General features: G+C 47.2%; 1 protein-coding gene across 1 annotated transcript in view; it reads right to left on the bottom strand.

Moving 5' to 3' along the window:
* The window catches only part of LOC114686258 (hydroxymethylglutaryl-CoA synthase, mitochondrial), a 172,951-nt gene that overhangs the window by 24,958 nt on the left and 134,506 nt on the right, over nucleotides 1-13,487 (bottom strand). The gene's annotated exons all lie outside the window — the stretch shown is intronic.

Raw genomic sequence — 13,487 nt, 5'->3', positions numbered from 1 at the left:
CCCTGTTCCTGGCTGCTCTCTGGCTGCCTGGCTGGCTGGCTGACTCCGAGACATCCTTCGTCAGCCTCATATTTGCCCAGCCATGGAAGTGGGGAAGCTTTTGTGCTCCTAACACATTCAACAGTCTCCCCACCTGGTCTCCCGCCCCCCCCCCCACTCTCCTGCTGAGGGACTCACCACTGGTTCCTCCCCCTCTCTGTGCTGTGGGATGTTGTTATTCTTTTAATACCAGCCCTTCCAGCGGCCGAGAGTAGGTGTTGACTCACATGTGAGGGGTCTGTGGGAGTCGGCTCGCTTCCTCTTATCTTTGTGGCCCACCATTATGCCCAACACAGCTCTGCCCGGCTTCCAAGAGAGACGCAGCTGGTGCTGCTGCTGGAGAGCTGAGACTGTCTTGAAGATCGGGTTCTCTAAAAAGGAGAGGTGTAAGCAGGAGCCTGGAGACAGCCAGAGAGGAATAACTTCTCAGAAATCTGTCTACTGAGTTGCAGCGTGGGGTCCCACGATGACCTTCAACCTGGGTACTCTGCCCGTGCAAGCAGATCCACTCCCGTGGGCGCGCACCTGTGGCTGCCAGGGGCTGACGTCAATGTCTTCCTCCACCGCTCTCAGCCTCGGTTTTTGTGTGTGTCTTAGAGATGGAGTGTGTCTCTCTCTGAGCCTGCAGGTTGCCTAATGGGGTCTGTCTGCCTGTCTCTGCCCCTCCAGAACTGTGGTTACACGTGTGCTTTTCTGGAGGTGTGGGGTTCCACACCCGGGTCCCCACCCTTTCACTTTACCCACTGAGCCACCTCCCCAGCTCCGCTGCCGCTTCTTAAAACCAAAGTCCCTGCCATCCGATGTTCTAAGTGAGCCTCTGCCTCACCCTTCTCATGGCACCAGGCTCCCAGCTCTCACAATGATCTTGAGTTCGCTGAACAGCTGATGCACTTAACCCCGACGTCTAATGCAACTCCGGGAAGGAGTCACAAGAACTAGGGTGGTTCTTGGTTGTCAATTTCCCTGAAGCCAGAAGCTCTAGATAGCTCCCAAATCCGGGCCTCCTGGGTCTCCTATCACCTTTATGTTCTTGTCTCCATACTGTTGAACCCAGCTAGACTGCTGCTCAGGCCACACCAACCTGCAGCAGCCTCTTTGTGGCAAGAGCCTGTCTATATGAATCTCTAGGCCCTTAGCACGCTCTCCCTGGGGTTTAGATTATAGGAGAATTTGACAAGGGATCTTACTTCCACAAAGAAGTTTAGAGAACTCAGGTGGCCAGACTCAAGGACGTCAGTGGCAGCATAGCCCCCCCCCCCACCATAATACCTGCACCTCAACTAGACGTGCTCCTCTTCCTTACTTCCTCCGAAGAATCCTCAGAGTCAGACATTCCTCCTCCCTCTCTGACATTCATCTTGGCTTATGTCTATTCTAACTCGGTCTCCACCTAGACTCAAGCTCTTCCATGAGCCTTCTGCAAAGTTCTGTCATCAAGAGACTTCTCTATTGCCAGCTCTTCTCTGAAATGGCCTTGTTTGTTGTCTGCAAACTGCGAATTCCAGTGGATGAGTCAGCTGGCATTCCCGTGGCCCTTTCAAATGGTGGTTTTGACCTTTTCCTTCCCCACGCTCCACTCCTCTGGCCACCCACACCCAAGGCTCTTAAGTACTTGGAACAAGTGGAACAAGGCATATATCCTCTTGGTCCTTTACTGATACCTCGAGTATTGAGTATTTGCAGTCTCCATCCTTTCAAAGCCTCCTACTGTCCAGCCACATGTGGTGGCGCATTTCAGTTACCCCAGCCCTCAGGGTGAAGGCAGGAGGATCAGGAGTCCATGCTTACCCTGAGGTAAGTACTCAGTCCAGACTACTTGAGACCCTGACTCAAAACAGACCCAAACATGTTGTCTTAAAGTCCAGGCCATCAGTCTGGGCCACCCAATGCCCCCCATTTCTTTCAGTCCTTTGAAAGTCTTGATCTGCTTCCCCTCAAATGTATCCAAACATGTGGGCCAGCGCTTCCTCTCTACACTCAGATTCTTCAACATTTTTGGGGACATCAACCTTCACCCTGGCTTCTTACGGAAGCTTTATTCAGGTTCTTGCCTTCCTCATTCACGGTTTCAGCCTCCCAGCTCAGTCATAATCTTGACCTTGTTCAGACCCCTGTAACTTGGAACTAACACCAGTACCAACCTCAGATACTTATTAAAATTAACTGAGATAACCCTCACAAATGCTTGTCACAAGAAGCCGGCAAACAGACTACTTTGGACATGCTTAAAAGAGGGAGGGAAATAAAGCTGATTAATCTGTTAACTAATGCTTGTTGAGGCAGGACAAAAAGACACGGAGAATTATGGGAACATGGGAAGGGAAGAGCCCCTCAGCCTTGAGTCTGGTTAAAGCCTGTCCCAGCTGAGCATCAAGATTCCAACACATCACCTTTTGCTGTGAGGGCTGCCTACAAGAAGACACCAGCCCCCTTCCTTCTAGACATAATTATGTCAAGAGAAGGGCCTTGTTCCTTTTCCAAGACATTGTGTGGGGATCTCCAACAAGACTGTTGTGCAGTGAAGATGCCTTCCTGCATCCCTTAGTGCTAGAGAGTCGCCTGCTCAATTGAAGTCCTGTCAGCTGTCTCTCGGACCTGCGATCTCATTTTGTTCCCTTGGCAACCTCACCAAACTGGACTATATGGCTATTTGAAAGATGCGATGCAACGCTCGCTTAGAGAACCCCGTACCCATGACCCCTGCTGTGTTTCAATTTCCCCCCAAACATCTTCTTTCCCTTGACTCTTCTGCTTAAAATCCATATCAAAAAAACCTTCCTCTTTTTCTATGTGTGTATATGTGTGTGTGTAGGGTCCATGTGGAGGCCACAGGTCCAAGTAGGGCCCTTTCTCTCTCCCATCGCTCTGTCTTATATTTTCTCACTGGAGTTGGAGCTTGCTGATTCAGCTTCACAGAGTAGCCAGCAAGCCTCAGGGATGCTCCTGCCTCCTCATCCTCAGCACTGGGATTACAGGCACATCACCACACCCAGCTATTTATGTGGGTGCCGGGATCAGAGCTCCGGTCTGTACTTTACCGACTGAGTCATCTCCCCAACCACCTACCCCAGCTGTCTTTTAATAAACCCCAATTCTGCCTCATACTTACTTGCCCAGAAAGTCCTTCTTGTGTTGAAGCCAATGTTTGCCTGAGTCTAGGTAGGTCCCTGAAAAAATTGAAAGAACTCTTTAGGTTGCTGAAGGCAACAATCTGTCTTTATTGCAGGAACGCTTATGAGAGTTCCTTATTTATTACATTCACAGGGATGAGAACTCCAGGCTAGAATCTGTCCACACAGGCTGGTTGATGATTGAAACTTCAGTGATGTGGAGGGGTTGAATGTTGCGGTGCCAGAGCCACATAACAGTTTATTCTGGGTGATTTCTAGCACCCTAATAAGTCATTCTTTGCCCCGCTGTGTCAGATTTAACACCCTGCTACCAGCCGGACCTAACATCTGACAGGTAAGAAGCCTTTGGAATGTACTAACTTAGCAAAGGGTTGAGTGTTGAAAGACAGCATCCAAGGCCAATAGCAGAGCTTCCCCATCCTACTGTAACTTGTCTCTCTGATGTTTCTACCAATGTATTTTAAAAATACCTTGATTTATAACTTTCTTTGTTCTGTTACCATAAAACTCTGTGAAACTGCTTCCATGTTGGACACTATATTTGGGGAGACCTAAATATGTGTCCTCAGGTCAGGGTCATTCAAATTTTGTTCCAGAACAAACCATGTCTTTTATTCCTTTGAAAGGAGAGCTGTTTCTTTTGACAACACAAAGTCTATTAGATTGGATGTTTATGATCTCTAGTTTCATCAAATTAGTGCATTACATGTTTGTAGTCCTGTGTGGTTTGTACAAAGCCCAAGGTTTCTATTCAGCTCCATCCATCTTAGTGACATCTGGGGTATGTGAGTGTGGAGGCCCACAAAGGTTTCCTAGTGAGATCTGAGCTTGCTTTACCCAGCAGAGCTGCATTAGAGGATTGCTTGACCATGTGCATGGTTTCTAGGTGATTGGAAGAGTCTACACTTGGCTGAGCTAGGGGGAGGTCTTTTGCTCCACCCCTTGGCATTCCTATAAATAGCCCTTTAGAAGAGACAGAAGGGGCCAGTGGATTAGGATCCAGGCCCTCCCGAGGCTATCCTGTGTTTCTCTGTTTCTCTCCCCTCTATCCTTCTATCTAAATCTCTTATCCCTCACTCCTCAAGAGTACCCTGGAGTAAAATGTGGGAGCTGGTCTTCCAGTTGGGTTCCCACATGTGAGGACTGCCCGGATTCCTCCAAATGTAGAGGGCAGAGTGTGAGAAGCAGCCAGAGGATGGACGTGGAACTGTCTGGTTTGGTAGTGCCATGAGAAGGAGGGAGAATGGCCTTGCCATTTGTCCCCCAGCAGTCTGGGACACTGAAGGCTCAGGACCTGCCATTGGATTTGATGATGAGGAAGTCACTGGTGACCTTGATAGGAGAGATTTCAATAGCAATGGAGCACTGGGGACCAAAGAGATTGTAACACAATGAATTTGCTACAGAGGAGGACACGGATTAGATGGCAAAGAGTATAAGAGAGGTTTGTAAAGAGAGTTTTAGGGGATGGAGCTGTACAGGAACAGTATGATAAGAACAACCAGTAGGGAAGGAAACTGGGCACGAGGAAGAGGGCAGCGTTGTGGCACGGCCCTCGTGTGGAAAGAGGCAACACAATCACCGCACGAGTGGTGACCGGCCATGAGCCCAAAGCAGGCCCGGTTCCTCTCTAGTGACAAGAGGTGGGGCAGGGGCGGAGGGGGAAAGGGCGGCCGCCCTTTTGGATAGTTACTGTGTTCTCAGGAAACAAGAGTCCAAGTGTTCAGCTGAGAATGAGGATGTGAGAACTTAAACATTGTCAGATCTCAGATCTCTCTCTCTGTCTCTGTCTCTGTCTCTGTCTCTGTCTCTCTCTCTCTCTCTCTCTCACCTCCTATGCCAGCACAGCTCTACCTTCCTGAGTACATAACAGGAATTTGTAAAGCAAACGTTCTTCCTTTTTCCTCCCCTTCAGCAAACAGCTCTAATGCCCACCTGGAAACTGGTTTTGAGCTGTGGCCAGGATCCCCACCTCCAAGGGAAACATGAAAGGAAGGACTTTCTGGTGTTCAGAGCCCCCCCCCTCTCTCTTCCTGTCTTTGTCTTTCTCCCCCTCCCTCCCTCCTCCCCTCTCTCCCTCTCCGTGTTCCTCTCCTCCCCTTTATTCCTCCCTTCTTTGATGGAGAGATGCTCAGTGCTCAAGAGAATGTATTGCTCTTACAGAGGACCCAGGTTTAGCTCTCAGCATCAACATGGTGACTCACAGCCACCCATAATTCCAGTTCCAGGGGAATCTGATGTCCTCTTCGGACCACTGTGGCACAAAGAAGTCATCTGGTGTGCATACATACATGCAGGCACAACACTCTAACACAAAATAATTTTTTTAAATCATAAAAGGAAAAGAAATTGAATAAAACTATTATCACATTGGAACACAACTTTTGCAGCCACCTACGTTTGCATTCCTGGACCCTAGTCACTCATATTTAGCTCTAGAATAGAGGTGACAGTGTTTTGTTTGTTTTGCATTGACAAATAAATGAAATTAAGATTTTGGAATGATACAGACACTTCCTGTGATGAGCTCTGAATGCAGAATCCAGCTCTCCACATAACACAAATGTATGTAGCTATTACCTCTGAACTAAAACATTTCCTCCTGGAAGGACGTGGGAGGATTGAAGCCTCAGGAAGCTGATGAAACTCACAAGGCTCAGAAAGCTCAGAAGTTTACAAGACTCATAAGACTTTAAGAGTGGGAGAAACCTGCTGAAAGAGGAAGTGCCTTTGCACATTATAGAGTGAGTACCAGGTGATGTCAGGAAATTCAGGTCCACTGATTTGGGGTTCTTAGTCTTATCAATAAAATAATTTAAGAACAGACTCAAATGAAAGCTTAAGGACTGTACTAGGTAGTTTTATGTCAACTTGATACAAGCTGGAATCATTTTGGATGAGAGAACCTCAACTGAGAAAAGGCTCCAATAGACTGGCCTGTAGGCAAGCCTGTGGTACATGTTCTTGCATGATGATTGATATGGAAGGGCCCACCTCACTGTGGACAGTGCCATGCCCACAGTGGTCCAGACTGCGGTAAGAAAACAGACTGAGTAAGCTATAAAGAGCAAGCCAATACACAGCATTTCTCCGTGACTTCTACTCCAGTTCCTGCTTCTGGGTTCCTCCCTGAGTTCCTGCCATGACTTCTCAAAACGTATGGACTGTAATCTCAAGATGACATAAACCCTTTGTCCACTAGTTGCTTCTGCTCATGGTGTTTCAGCACAGCTGTCGAACCCTAACACAAGATAAATGATGGATTCAAGTGAAAAGCACACAGGGTAGGCAAGCTGTAATCTCAGCAGCTACCCATAGGGAGGAGAATATGGGGAGAGAAGGAGAAGGGGGCATGCCACCTGAGCTAAGGCCACATGGAGGTCACCACACGGTTTCAAGGGGTGTAAAGAAAGAGGGCACCTGAGGTATGAGGGAAAACATGCTTAGAGAAAAGATAGAAAGAAACGGAGAAGGTTCATTTCCTGAGTAATTCAGAAAAGCAGGTGATGTTACAAAAGAGTTATGGCTGTACTCTGTTAGCATCTCCACTACAGGGTAGGAGTTCTGGGGAGAAGAGTACAGCATCTCATTAAAGGGATAACTATTCCACCTATCTCTTCGACATAGTTTGAGGTGGACCCACTTTTCTAGGGTGGACCACTTTCCTAGGGTGGTCCCCTTCCTGAGAGGTGCTTCCTTGGCCAGGATCAACTCACCCAGGCCAGAGAGGCTGTTCTCTTGACCAAAGGGTTTTCCCTTAATGGGCCTTTATTGGCTACTCAAGCAGAGGAATGGAGCTTCGGTTATCATCACCCCTGCTGGAGTGGGCCTTTCAGTGAGGCAGTCTGCCTCTGAGTTACTCTGTGCCTGCAGATAACGCAATAAACCTATTGGTTCACCAAGCTAGACTGAGTGGAATTTCTTTGATTTGTCAGTGGTGTCCTGTCTGGGGTGACCACAATTCCTCACATCAAGTTCTATGAGACCTATGCATCAATTTCAGGTGATTCCACCTATTAGATGGGTCCTTTGAAATTATTAAAATGTACAGAAGTGTGTTAAGAAAAGTAAAAATGGGGGAAAGTCACAGCCAGACTCCACCAAATGGTAATTTCTACAACGAAAGAACCTTGTTGAATCAAGTGATTGTACTCAAGTACAATCGAGTGACTGGTTTGTCTACCGATTGCCCCGACTGTTGAAAGGGACTGAATCCCAATCATGACCTAAAAAGACTCCACCTTCTCAATACTGAATGAACCCACTTTTTTGGGGGGGTGTGTGGGAGTGGTGTGGATTGTTGCACAGTGTGGTATGCGTGTGGGTACACATGGGGAAGCCAGAGGGAGATGGTGAAGTGTCTTTCTCTGTCACTCCCCCACAGTATTCCCTGGAGACAGAGTCTCTCATTGATCCTGAATCTAAGCTGGCAGCCAGTGAGCTCCAGCCACCCTCCTAACCTCTGCTCTCCAACAGTGCTGGGGTTATAGGTATACATTTTTACAAGGGTGCTGGGATTTGAACTCGGGTCCTCATGCTTGTACAGGAAGAGCTCTGACCAGAGAGCCATCTCCTCACTCTTGAGCCCACATTTCATGCTTATATTTTTATTTATATTAAAATATTTATATTTATATATTTATATATTTTATATAATATATTATATTATATATTCATATATTTATTATATAAATATACATTATATAATATAATAATATTTTATATAAATATTTGTTTATATTTATACATTTATAAATATTTATATTTATTTATATTATAAATATTATATTTATTTATAGTAGTAATGCTAACTATTCAAATCAATGATTTCCCTGGGTGTTCCAGAGGCACACAATCTTGACCACCGCTGCACTCTCCCTGTCCCATTCCCTCTCCTCCACTCCCTGTGTGCTCCCTCTTGTACGTGAGGCCTTTTGAAAGACTCTGTTAATGCTTCTTAAAGAAGACCAGGCGTTTTCACTTTTCTTTGGATTTGGATCTTCAGAGTTTGCAAAGAGCAGAACCCATGAAGGAAACTCTGTTAAGTGTTAGACAAACATTAAAAGGGAAATTGATTATCGGAGATGAAGTCTTGCACAAACAGTGTTTGTGTTTCAGGCAATTCTGCCACCTGGGTTGGTTCATGAGCAAGTTATAAATAAGAACCTCGGGGCTCTCAACGATCCCCTTTAGCCATGTGAGGCCAGCGTTTTCTTCTTCAGCCAGAACGCCACAATCCTTATAAACACCGTGAAACACATTTACCCAGAGGCCAGGACTGGGGAATCAAAGCAATGTCCGACCATGCAGGCGGTACTTTCCACTGAACCAAAGGGCAAAGGCTTTCGGAATTACGAGAACCAGAAACCACAAAGTGTGTGTGTGTGTGTGTGTGTGTGTGTGTGTGTGTGTGTGTTGGGGGTTATTTCTAAGACAAGTCCAGACCTCAGTAAGATCTTTATACTTTGAGGAATGAACGCTGTTCCATCCTCTTGCTGATACAGTCCATGCAAGTCTGTGCTCCGTCAGGTCAGGTGCCAGCCGTCCGTACAACCAACAAATCAGAGGCTGACCCGGATTATTAGCCCCATTTGGAAGATTCAGACACTGAGACTTGATGGATGAAATGGCTGGTTTGTGGTGTGTGAATAGGGGCTGTGTCTGGGAGTGGGTAAAACCACGCTCTGGACTTGTGAAGGCTTTTCATCTCCCTGGCGTGGATCCTGCGTGGGAGGCGAAGGCCAGCAGTGTTTCTGATTTTGTTGTTTCCTCCTATCTCCTGGGAGCCAGGCCTTGTCTTTTGTGATCCCTGGAATGAAAGGCAGACTTTGATCCAAAGCCTCCAGAGTGGTAGAGAAGGCTGTGGGGAGTGTGTTTAGATTCCTATCTCACTAGGTCAGAGTGCCAGAGGAAAGTAGGGGAAAGGGCAGGGAGTCTGAGAAAGTTCTCAGAAGAAACAACAGTCCCCTCGGGTGATTGTGGAAGGCATTTCCCACTTTAGGTGCCTCTCTGTACCCTCTAGAGAGAACATGAAGGAACAGGGTGCTGTGCAGTCAGTACACGTGGGAGGGGCTCAATATTTGTTTGGGGAGCCTGATTAGAAGTGGCGCAGTTACCCATGAGATTCTCAGGAAACAAACTGGTGCCATGCACAATCCTTTCTCTGCCATTTCTACTGTCAAGCTCCACGCCACAAATCTTGTAGTCTGATTGAAAGGAAACAATTCTGTCCTCACGGTCATTTTTATGTTATTAGCAAACAATATGTCACAACATATTCAACTGCATGAATAATTGGTCTTGCTCCTCTAGCTCTGAGTTCTTGAGAATTTTATTGATAGATAATGATCAGGTATTCGTCCTGCTTGTTATAATGACTTCTATTTGCATTATATTTGATCATGTGGAGACTTTTCTGCATGGCTAATACAGAACACTGCCATGGGCCGTCGAATGCTTCCTCCCACATGAACCTGGAAAGCACCAGAGAAAAGGGGGAAGCGTGAACTTGAAGAGCATGTATTTGAAAAAATCCAAGAGAAATCCTTGGAGAGGTGTGAAGGCTATGGGAAGGGCGGGGCACATGAGTGGAGGTGGGGCTGGAGTTTGGGGGGGGGGGGGCCCACAGCTTGGGGCAACAGAAGAAGATGTGTCAGAGCTCTGCTCTGGTGCCCGGATGGTGAGGAGAATTCTGGATGGACTAACGGTGGCCTGACAGTGCCCCTCAAAGACTTCCATTTCTAGCTGGGCGGTGGTGGCGCACACCTTTAATCCCAGCACTCTGGAGGCAGAGGCAGGCAGATCTTTATGAGTTCGAGGCCAGCCTGGGCTACAGAGTGAGTTCCAGGAAAGGCTCCAAAGCTACACAGAGAAACCCTGTCTCAATAAACAACACCCCCCCCCCCCCAAAAAAAAGAAAAGACTTGCATTTCTACTCCCCAAGGCTGGTCTGGCAGTATTTTCTCCTACTGCTCTGCTTTCCAGGAGCATTGTGGGAACCCTCACTCAGAGGCAGCCTCTGAAGTCAACAAGCAGAGACAGCAGATGGACTTATACAGGATCTGTGGCCCCCCACAGTGTGTTTACCTTGACTCTCACATTAAAGACGCCCTGAAGGGTACAGACCAAGCTGGACAGCAATACTGCCCCCACGGAGCACCAGAGGGAGCAGGCAGTACCCCTGGAAAACCAAGCTCATCTAATGTAATAGCAACGTGCCTATCAGCTGTAAGAGGCAGACGGTGCCGGCAAGCATTTAGAATGATCACAATATGTGCGCTTAAGACAAAAAGAGCTTTCACTGAAAAGAAATCCTAAGCACATGGACACAATGCTAATACACTATATGAGGAATATTACAATATGAACACAAAATGATTTGCAGGAATATTGGATTGGGAATTCTGACAGGCTAATAGGCAAGACGTCGTGGCACAAGCCTGTAATCCCAGCCCATGAGGGTGGAGACAGAGGATCACAAATTAAGGACAGCATCGGCTACACCTTGCCTTAACCTCATCCCCTCCCAACCCCCAAAATCAATAGTAAAAAGGCCCAAAAGGGGGAAATACCTTTCTCAAATGCCTGAAATACGTTTCTAAGATGCTAGAAGAATAAATGTGTAAATACCAATAGTAACTGAATAATGGGTAGCCCCATAAGAGGAATGTTGAAAGAATTAATGATATATTTTTGAGGAAATCAGTCCTTTAATAATAATTCCAGCTACTCCAAGTAGGGAAGCTGGGAGAGGGGATACCATAGCAACCCAAAGAACAGGGGGAATTCCTTAATTTGTAGTCGTTACAGGATGGGGGTCACTGAGCTTAGCGGTTTCGTGAAGGAACTAGATCGGCTACAATGTATGGCTTAGCCCCTCTGCTGGGACAGCCTCTGTGAGTTAGTTTTCCAGCCTTCTACTTACATACAAAAAGAAATGACTTCACAGAACAGGGGTTAGAGGGCTGTGGGGCTCAAGGATGTATGGGTATCCACTTCATTCTGGCTACTTCTTGCTGAAACTGGAGCATCATGGGGTTTAAGCCTCTCTCCCTCTCCATCCTGTATCAATCAGTCAGTTGGTAATCATGGAGTCAGGGGCTGGGATCTGTATTCATGCATCAACAGGATATGATTCATGTGAGTCTGCATGGCACGCTGGACAGGTCTAGGTGAATCAAGCTAACTGCTGAACTAGAAAGGGGCTGTCTTTAAGGAAGAATTTGAGCTTCCCTGGAGGTCACAGGGGTGGGCAGAAGAGTCAGCTGAAGGGTGATTCGCCAAGAGCTGCCCTCTGGAACAGGACAGAGAGTTGAAAGAATGTCTGGTGTAAGTGTGGGTGTCTGCTTACAGTCTCACAATGCGCTCCCAGTTAGCCTGGAAAGATGACCTGAGAACTGATAGGTTAGTGGAAGTGGAGGTGGTAAGGAGTGGGGTCCTTACCACAGAGGTTGAAGGAGTTCAGGGTTTAGGATTTTAAATGGGCCAATTTCCAGGTGGATGGACACAGGACGAAAGTAAAGGACATTCGGGTGAAACCAGGAATTCTGAAAGATGATGTCACCTGGATCTCATTTAACTCTCCTTTGGCGTGAAAGATGTCACCTGGATCTCCTTTCGCCATCTTTTAGCTTCCGGGTTTTTGGTTTTCCAAGCTGCTGATGGTAGGAGCCATCCTGGGAAGGAGGGGGCAGAACCCCAGGAGAAGTGTAGAGCCCAGTGAAAAAAAGAGAGATCACCAGAATCCCAACAGGGCAGCAGCACTCTGGAAGGGCAGCCAGAACCCAACAATAGGACAAAACTAGAGGGATGACCAAAACCCCAGGATGGGGCACAGTCCAAGGGACCACCAGAGCCCTGGCAGTAGGACGAAACCAAGTCAGGAGCTGGAGGTACAAAATGGCTAGACACAAAGAGCCCCTGAGTTGGTTCAGATGAGAATGACCACCTTGGGCTCATATATTTGAATGTTTGGTTCTCAGTTGGTAGACTGTTTAGGCAGAATCTGGAAGTGTAGCCTCATTGGAGGAAGTGTGTCAATGGGGGTAGGCTTCGAGGTTTCAAAAGCCCACGCCATACCCAGCCTCATTCTCTGTCTGCCTCCATCTTGCCAATAAGGCATAAGCCCTCAACTGCTGCTCCAGCACTCTGCCTGCCTACCTGAGGCCTCACTCCCCACCGTGGATGAGCCCTCTGCAACTGTAAGCCAGCCCCCAATTCAATTCTTTCTTCTATAAGCTGCCGTGGTCATAGTGTCTCTTCACAGCAGTAGAATGGTGACTAAGATGGACCTCCACACAAAAATCCATGTCCAATATACCTCCCAAGTTCACACCAAAATTTTAAATGATGAAGATTCTTTCCAGTTCCAGTTGAGAGATATATGGAGGCAGATTTCAGGCTACCAGTCCTTTAATAACACTAGCTGTATATAGTGGAGGAAATCTGGAAAAGGAAATATAAGAGCAATCAAAAATAACCCCCCCCCCCTTTTTTTTTTTTGCTAAAAGATGCTGTATCCAGGGGCTGATAAGATGGCCCAGGAGGTAAAGGTGTTTAAGCTAAGCCTGACCACATGAATTCAGTTCCAGGAAAGAGAGAACTTCTCCCTCTGACTTTCACCCTAGAGCTGAGGCCTGCAAGTGTACACACACACACACACACACACGCACGCACGCACGCACGCACGCACGCACGCACGCACACACACACACACACACACCAAACTAAACAAATAAATATTTTAAAAAAACCTTTAAGCCTGCTACTAGTGTGAAAAAATCCATCAAAGAACAAAAAATGGGAGCTAGGCAGAGCATGAAGCTGGATGGAGCACGCGCAGACAGACAGCTACACGTTTCCAGAGACTAAGACAGGAAGGAAGTAGAAGGAGGGTAGGATTGTACCACACCTTGGCAACACTGGGCTCAGCCAGACATTGAAGTAACAAGGCCGAGGCAGGAGAGTGGGAAGTTCCAAGCCTTCCTGTGCTGCATAGAAAGTTCAAATCTAGCCTGGGCAACTCAGTGAGATCCTGTCTCCGAGAAAGGGGCAGGGTTGAGAAAACAGCTCATTGGTTGAACACTTGCTTAGCATGCACAGGGTCCCCAGTTCAGCTCCAGAACATTCCCCCATGCGCGCAGACACAAGCAGGGAGCAAGAAATACATTCTCAGGTTCTCAAAGATCTGTAAAGGAGACAGATTTGGAGAAGAAACGAAGTGCGTTCGGGAGCGTGGAGTACAAACAAAGCAGAGAAACACACAGGTGATCAAACACTTCAGAAAATGTTGTGTTGACTCAGCGAACTCTCCAGAAA

Source organism: Peromyscus leucopus, chromosome 6 (assembly GCF_004664715.2).
Source record: "Peromyscus leucopus breed LL Stock chromosome 6, UCI_PerLeu_2.1, whole genome shotgun sequence".
Classification (NCBI taxonomy): domain Eukaryota; kingdom Metazoa; phylum Chordata; class Mammalia; order Rodentia; family Cricetidae; genus Peromyscus; species Peromyscus leucopus.
This window is presented reverse-complemented; position numbering and strand designations above follow the sequence as displayed.